We start from the raw sequence: 6,956 nt of genomic DNA on the forward strand, positions 1-6,956 counted from the left end.
TTCTTCATGTTAGCTTCCACGTTAACTAGGTTAACGTGGGAGTTAACGTGGCTTAATGTGACTTGGCCAACGTTAGTGATAATGTTGAATGTCACTAACGTTGGCTTCCCCCCTTTTCCTCTTAACTTTAGAGGCCACGTTAACTAAGTTAACATGGCAGCTAACGTGGCCACTTATGAGCTTGGTCCAACGTTAGTGATAATGTTAAGTGTCACTAACGTTGGCTCCATTTCCTTTCTTCCACGTTAGAGTTCACGTTAACTTAGTTAGCATGACTCTTAACGTGGGCAATGATGGCTTCGAGAGCGTTATTGGCAATTACTTTTCTCATTAACTTTGCAAGTTACTCCCATTCCACGTTAGTGTTAACGTTAGTGAAACTAACGTAGCCACTAATGTGGTTCTTCTTTGCTTCCTTTGTCCTGAAATCAAGCAATAAAGCGCATCAAAGTTCTAGTCCAAGTCATGGGAAATGCAACATCCAATTTGTCCTTAAATTTATGCAAAATCCTCATGAAATCATGTAAAGTGCACAATGTATACTTGAATCAAGATGTAAGTGAATATTTACCCAAAACTATCTTATTTCCTAAGGAAATGCATGGAACTACACAAAAAACAGTAAAGAAAAGGTCAGTGAAACTGGCCAAAATGCCCTGGCATCATCAACTCCGGTATCTCATCGTCGCCATAGACTATTGGATCGAGGCCGAACCCCTGGCCTCCATCACAGCGACCCGATGCCGAAAATTCCTTTGGCGACAGATCATAACCCGGTTCAGGATCCCCGAGATCGTCAGCTCGGATAAAGGAACCTAATTCGCCGATAGGAAATTCAGGGAATTTCTAGAAGGTTTGCATGTATCCCACCGCTTCAGCTCGGTAGAGCACCCTCAAACAAATGGGCAAGTGGAATCCGCAAATAAAATAATTGTCAAAGGACTAAAGAAACGACTCGACAGAGCCAAGAGGCTGTGGGCCGACAAACTCGGATCAGTCTTATGGTCGTATCAAACAACCCCCAAAACGGCCACCGGGGAAACCCCTTTTCGACTAACATACGGCGTGGAAGCCGTCATCCCGGTAGAGATAGGAGACCCTAGCCCAAGGAGAACGGTCGGGGGTCATGACAAAGAAGCAGAGCGGGACCTGACCAACGTGGTAAGAAGCATCGCCCACATCAGGGAACTAGCCCTAAAACAAAGAATCAGTCTAACGTACAATCACGGCGTCGTCCGAAGAGAATTCGTACCCGACGACCTCGTCCTACGACAAAACGACATTGGAGCTCCAACCCCGGGTGAAGGAAAACTCACCCCCAACTGGGAATGACCATACAGAATCAAGGCGGTAACCAGAAAGCGAGCATACAAACTCGAACGACTAAACGGCGACGAAGTCTCGAGGACATGGAACGCCGCCAACTTGCAACGATACCACACTTAGGCTGACCCCCCTAGGTCATCCCTTAACTTTGTACTTTCCCTAATTGTTTCCTGCTTTATTTTATTTACCTTAGTCTTCGGTACAGCGAATTGTCCTTTTTTTTCTTTTAAATATTAATCCCGGGTACTCTTTCTACAGAATCAAGGCGGTAACCAGAAAGCGAGCATACAAACTCGAACGACTAAACGGCGACGAAGTCTCGAGGACATGGAACGCCGCCAACTTGCAACGATACCACACTTAGGCTGACCCCCCTAGGTCATCCCTTAACTTTGTACTTTCCCTATTTGTTTCCAGCTTTATTTTATTTACCTTAGTCTTCTGTACAGCAAATTTTGTTTTTTCTTTTAAGTGTTATTCCCGGGTACTCTTTCTCGCCATAAACGGAGGGTTTTAATGAGGCCCAACCATCAATAAAATTCCATTAAGCTATCTTCCTTTTCCTTTTCAAAGTGTCCCAAATACGGAACAAAAACACGGCCACCACTGGGGGACCGATCACTGCCCAGGCCCCAAAATACGGATATCCATGTAAAACCGACCTCACGACGGTCTGCTCACCCCAAATAAAAGGAATATTTAAACAAAGTAAAACGGAATACAAAAAGAGGCCCGAACGGCCCAAAAACCATTAAACAAAGTTTAAAACTACGAGTTCACGGTTACACGGCCCACGGCTAGCCAAATACCCAAAGCAAAAACCAAAGATCAAAGAAAATTCAAAATACAAGATATAAAAGCTACTCAAGGTCGACGATTCGGCCATCGCGGATGGTCTTGAAAGCCCCCATCACAGACACGTCCACACACGGAGCCAAAACCAAGGCCTGAGCCTTCATCGTCTCCTCAGTAGCAGCAATCGCACCCTTAGCATCAGCCAACAGCTCCGTTTTCTCCTTTTACAGGGCAGCAACTTCAGCCTTCAAAACTTTTAGCTCGCTAAGAAACACGACATCTTGGGAACCCGCGTCGGAAGCCCGTTGCCACTCCGCGCTCAGTTGAGAGATAAGTGAAGTCTCTACCTCGGAAAGACGGAGGATCTCCGCCCCAGCCTCCTCGAAAGACTTCACTGCCTTCTCCCTCGCAACCTCGGCAGCCTCCAGCTGCTCCTTCAACTTAGCCACCTCGGCTTGTGAATGACGGAGTTTTTTGTCCAACAAACCGACCTGAGCCATCACGGGCTCAGCCTTCCGAACAATAACTACAGATCGGACGAGGGCACGATACACCGACTTAGCTTGGAACGAAACATCACAATCATAAAAAAACATCACAATCATCTATGAACCCCGAAGCATCAAAACGTCAATCCATCACACTGGGCACAGCACCCTTCTCCTAAAAAGTCTCGCTGCTAGGTTCCTCAGGCCTCTTTCTCTTTCGAGAAGCCCCGGCAGCCGTAACCACGACAACCTCAGGCGAGTTCACGGGACAAGGCGACGCCCGAGCATCGGCCCTCACCCCCGACGAAACGACCTCCTGAGAAACAGCTTGAGAATCCATAGCGGGATTAGAGACAGGGGTAGTAGGAGACGACGAGCCCTCCCCCTCGACCCATCGCTGCCTTCAGCCTTGCCAGAGAGGTCAAGCCACCAGCCATCTCAACTGAAAGGAACCAAAGAAAAATCAAGTTACAAAATCGGAAGAACAAAACATAAAAACCAAGAAAGAGACAGCCACACACCGATATACGTCCGACAAGCCTCGGGAAAGTGATAGCCACACACCGATATACGTTCGACAAGCCTCGGGATCCCCTACGACATCTCGAGGATTTAACGGACGCTCGCCAAACAAATGCCACAAGACCATGGCAACGTCCTTATCCTCTGGGGATAAACCATCATAGGTAACCTTAGTCAAAACCGACAGGCCGGCACGGAAGTTCCAGTATATCAGAAATCGGCGCTCGCCCTCCGGCGTCAGCCAAAACGGATAATGCCCTTGGACAGGGCGCACCTTAAAGTACTCCCTCTTGAAACCGTTAAAGGAATCCTCAAACAACCCAAAAATATGGCGATGAGGTTGAGCACGGAATGACATATACCCTTTCTTATGCTTCCCTTCCTTAGTCGGAAGAGTGCATAAGAAGAGGAAGAGGAAAACAGGAACAGAAATCGGAAGATCAAGATACCGGCACACCAGCTCGAAAGATCGCACGGCGGCCCAACTATTCGGGTGAAGCTGAGATGGTGCCACGGAACACCGACTCAGCAAATCCTGAACAAACGGCGAAAAAGGGAGTCGCACGCCGAGCCGAGTGAACATCGACTCGTAAACCCACATCCAGTCCGGCACAGTGGGCAAATGGAGGTTCAAGTAACAAACGCGCTCGTCGGCATCCGGGAGGACGAGCTCATATTGCCTTTCCTCATCACCTCCACCACAAATCGCCCCCTGATCACAGAGCCTCTGAAGATCATCCTCCGTCATCCGTGACGGAACGCCCCATACATCACTAGTCACCCAAGTGTAGCGAGCGGGGACGCCTTTAGAAGGGGCTATCGGGGCACCCACACCCTCGCTCCTCCGCCGGTGCATACCTAAAACAGGGAGGAACACCACCATCAGCCTACTAATCCTACGCAGAAGCAAGAAAAAAACCTACCACAACTACCAACACAGCGGTGCTCAGCCCCTTCAAGACACGAATACCACCACCCAAAACACGAAACGCAACACAAAAAAGGAAACGGCAGAACAATGCATGGCAAATACAGAACAATGAACATCACAAGAATGAAAAATAAGGAAAAACAGAGAAAAACCAACCTGACAACGCAGAAAAAGCCTGAGAAAAAGCTGAGAAACAGAAGCTCCACCCCGAAGCAACACCAAAAATGCCACACAGGAAAAGAGCAGTTTCCTTTAGAAGAGAGAGCGAAAGTGAAATGAAGTGAACGAGGGAAGTAAAGAAGAAAACCAAAAACGGTTTTCAAAAATTGGGCAGCCAAAGACACAAATGCGCGTAGGGGCAAAAAAGGAAAACGTCCCCTCACATTAAATGCCCCCTCGAAAAAAGAAACCAATAAAAGAACGCCTAAAAGAACGCAACAGACGCAGTGGACTCGGAAAAGTCACGTCAGACCAAAACGGCCAGACGAACCTTTAGCGCAATCATCAAAGCCGAAACCGAGACACCGATCTCCAAAGAACCAAACGAACGCCCGAGAAAAAACTATAGACCTAGCCCGCGGTCAAAATCACACCTCCCAGCGACAGACCGACCTTGCTCGCTCTCCCGCTGCGGGGGCAACTGTTACGGATCCGGCCCACGGATCCCGGACCCGAGGTTAAACCCGAACCCGGCTTCCCGGGTCCAACCCGCCTCTCTCTTCTAGAAAGGCCCGAAATCGGCCCTCTAGAACTCCTAACCAACTTTTGAATTCAAATGTCTTCCCTATTTTGACCAAACAAGATAAGATAAGATAACTCCCATCACCTATAAATAGAGGACCCAAGTCCCTACATGTATTCATTCATTCCACACACCTTATACCTCTCAGATCCATTCTGACTTGAGTGTCGGAGTGTCTTTGCAGGTACCTCCCCCCATTGCTCCAGTCAAGCGATCCGGCATCTGCCTTAACCCGCAAGTTTCCAATCCATCCCTAAACCCGTACTAGAGACATCTTGTACAGAAATATAATAAACAATAGAAGAATGATAAATGTAACAACAAAAAATTAAGAAGAAGAAGTAGAAGACAACATGAATTAAAACCTATATCTAAGAACTAAACCTAATCCTAATCCTAATTCTAGAGAGAAGTGAGAGCTTCTCTCTCTAAAACTAAACTAAAACTTGCCTAAAAGTGTGTGTATGAATCTCCACATGCCTTTTCCTTCATTCCTTGGTCTATTTTAGCCTTTTCCCGCCGAAAACTTAGTTCCAAATGGGGCTGGAAACCCTCTAAAATCGCCAGGCACGTGTTCCTCTTTAAAAATCACGTTCGGCCTTCGGCACGTACGCACACATTGCGCATACGCGCCCCTGGGGCATTTCGCAATCGGAGCAGATGCGCACAGTACGCGCGCGCGCCCATGGTCTTTTTCAAATCTTTGGCTTTTCATGATTTCTCCACTTTGTATGCTTTCCTTTCACTCCTTTGATCATTTCTTGGCCCTTTTCAACCTAAAATCATTAGCAAACACATCAAGGCATCTAGTGGAAATCAAAGGTGAATCAGAATTATCAAATTAAAGGCCTAAAAAGCATATTTTCACATCTAAGCACAAGTACGGAGAAAATCACAGAATCATGCTATTTTATTGAATAAATGTGAGAAAAGATTATCAAAATGCTCTAAATTCAACACAAGATAAACCCTACAAAGGGGGATTATCAATACACACAAACAAACATAGAGCAAAAAATCATACATGCAAGAAGAAAAGCAACAGAGAATAATGTGCAGATAAGAATGATGTATGTCTAGTCCTAGTGCAGGTAATGAGCTCATTTGTCAGTTTCTACCCGCTCCCGACGTAACCCAGCATTACCAGCTGGATATGTCTTTCCTGTTGGCTATACCCCTGTGTACAAGAAATAACCCCTCTGCCACCATAGGGTCCTCTGCACGCAGGAAATAACACATCTTCCACTGTAAGGATGTATGCCGACACACCTTCTGTATACAGGAAATAACCTCTCTGCCATTACAGAAATGGAACAGGTGGTCACGGTACTTCTGTAGCAGGAAATAACCCCTCTGCCTTACAGAAATAGAATATGAATATGTACCGTAGGAAAGCATTCTCAGTGGTCGCACCACCATCTGTCTGACTGCCTCAATGCAGCGGATGAACACATAGATATCTCTAGGGTTGCCTTAATGCAACTAATGAATAAATTTTCAATAGGTCCTCTGCTCCTATTCTCTTTTCTCTGCTCTGATTACTTTTTTTCTTGGGTATCTCTTTACTCTGCTCTGATTACTCTGTTTAATGTTAGCATTTAAAGCTTATGTAAATTTCGGTATGAATAGTTAGCTTGTCCCAGGTATAGGTTCATTAAGTCTATACTGAAAAAGTTTAACTTTCCATATAATACCTAACCCTAGTCGCAACTCAAGGACTAACTATGTTGCCCTAATTCGTTCACTATTTGTCTGTTTTTCTGTTATTAAAACTTTACAGACTTTTCTTTGGTTTTTATCTTTTCTTTAACTTTTTATATTTCCTTTATCTTTGCCTCACTAACATGTTATTACCACTCCCTAAGTATTTTTTGAAGGTAATTATGAGATTATGCGCTTAAAGTTGTCTTTCTAAAGCTTTTACAGAAAACTGCCTTTTCTGTATTATTTTATTATTTTTATTTAAATATTATTTTTAATTAAATATTATTATTTAATATCTTATTATTATTTATTATTTTATCATTAAATTTTCGAAAATTACACCACTTTAACTTTTAACCTTTAAAATTTACTTTTTACCATCCGTAACTTTTAATATTTCTACTTTAACCACCCTAACTTTCAGAAATTACCAAATAACCCGCCAAAC

This window comes from Arachis ipaensis, chromosome B01, assembly GCF_000816755.2.
Source record: "Arachis ipaensis cultivar K30076 chromosome B01, Araip1.1, whole genome shotgun sequence".
Lineage (NCBI taxonomy): Eukaryota > Viridiplantae > Streptophyta > Magnoliopsida > Fabales > Fabaceae > Arachis > Arachis ipaensis.